Source organism: Gadus morhua, chromosome 13 (assembly GCF_902167405.1).
Source record: "Gadus morhua chromosome 13, gadMor3.0, whole genome shotgun sequence".
NCBI classification, from domain to species: domain Eukaryota; kingdom Metazoa; phylum Chordata; class Actinopteri; order Gadiformes; family Gadidae; genus Gadus; species Gadus morhua.
This window is the reverse complement of record NC_044060.1, coordinates 13,912,909-13,914,629: the sequence shown is the minus strand read 5'-3', so window position 1 is coordinate 13,914,629 and position 1,721 is coordinate 13,912,909. Positions and strand designations below refer to the sequence as shown.

At 42.0% G+C, this 1,721-nt stretch overlaps 1 protein-coding gene across 3 annotated transcripts in view; it reads left to right on the top strand.

The window, feature by feature from the left end:
- Positions 1 to 1,159: 1,159 nt before the first annotated feature.
- The window catches only part of eya2 (EYA transcriptional coactivator and phosphatase 2), a 29,253-nt gene continuing 28,691 nt past the window's right edge, over positions 1,160 to 1,721 (top strand). For 2 of the 3 annotated variants that reach the window (XM_030375809.1, XM_030375810.1), the window contains exon 1: positions 1,160 to 1,533. The gene's annotated coding sequence lies outside the window, so the exon portion shown is untranslated. The remainder of the gene's footprint in view (positions 1,534 to 1,721) is intronic. The other variant, XM_030375808.1, reaches the window with a different exon arrangement.

Genomic DNA, 1,721 nt, shown 5'->3' with positions numbered 1-1,721 from the left:
ATGGACCAGAAGACCTGTTTCCTCCTGAGCACGGCTGCTAACTCCAACAAAGTCTTGCTCATGTTACAGAACACACACACACACACACACACACACACACACACACACACACACACACACACACACACACACACGATAATGGTGTACATGTACGCACACACATGTAAGCACATACATGCTGAAAATCAAATTAACTATATTATATAACATTTGTCCAAATCTTACTTCAACACAAAAGTGACTGAATTTTCATTAAAAAAAGAACTACATCTCTGGTCAGTTTTTAAAGGAAAAATAGACTCTTTATTTTTGGTTGCAGTTATTTATTGTGGCTGTATGCTGACAAGAAGGTTGGCAAATATTAACCTTTGTTTAAGAGGATGTTACAGGAGCCACGTTGTCAATAAACTGCACGTTTAAATGACCAAGTTTCTATAACGTTTCAGGCAGTTTGGCAGCTCCTGTATACAAATCACATAGCCTACATGAAATGTGCAAGGATCATAATTGTATTTTAAAACATTTAGTTAACCTCAATTGTGTGTTTAAAATACCCATAAATGTAATACAATGCAAATATAGGCTTAGCCTCCATTCAATTATAATACCATTTAACAAACATACATTGTAAGAAACCAGCACCGCTATAAACGGACACAGAAGTCAAGATAACAACACAGTGAGCTGTTACTCTGGATAGGCCTACAAATGATAGTAGTTTGGAGTTATTTGGCAGGGAACGACCAAACCCCATATCTGAAGTGCCGACAGTAAGAATAGTCAACAGCTTCTAGGATTGAGCTGCATACATTTCGGACTTTTGGTCATTATGTAAACACAGCTTAGGGAAGATCTCTTGAGCAAACAAAGAAGTCACAAAAGAACAGAGATACGCTTCAGTAGTTGTGTTAAGTGTACTTTAAAGGTGATTAAGATAAAGGCTCTTGGGCAATGCATCGGTCCTCTCATTGAGTCTATTCCTATAGGCAGACACACACACAAACGCGCGCACAAACGCGCACTCACATCCCCACACACAAACGCGCAGTCAGGTCCCCTCACACACACAGACACACAAACAAACACACAACCACACACACACAAACGCATGCACGCATGAATGTACCAACGCACAGATGCACACACTCACTCACACACGCGCGATCCACGCGCGTATGATGAACACCCTCAGGAGGAGGAACCAAAAAATTTGCCATTTACTTAACATCACTTCGCCATCACAGCGTAAGCAAACGCTCCTCCGAAGGTGCAATGAGAAGGGATCGCTCTTATTTGAAGAGCTGCGAGGTCGAGGACGATTAGAAAACAGAGCGCGCGGGACACCACTTCAGCTGATAAGAAAGTAGCTCGCGCTGCGGTGTCGCGCCTCCGGTAGCTTTATTCGCTACATTAAGCTACATTAAGCTACATCTGCAGGGACACTACCGAGGTCGACGGAGCTACGCGTTGGCATGTGAGGACAATTCCTACGAAGACAAGCGGATTTTCGCTTTCAACTTCGAGCAAATAATGGTAAGTTACAAATACGGGCTACTTGATTTGAAGTTTGTTCACCAGGTTCGGGCACTTTATTGAAATCAGAAATGAATGAGCACAGTGTGATTTTTTGTGACACCTTTTTGTTGTGTTCTTTGAAACGATTACGCTTTTCAAATAGAGATCGTCGAGTAGACTATTTCAAGTCAAACATGACGAGAAGG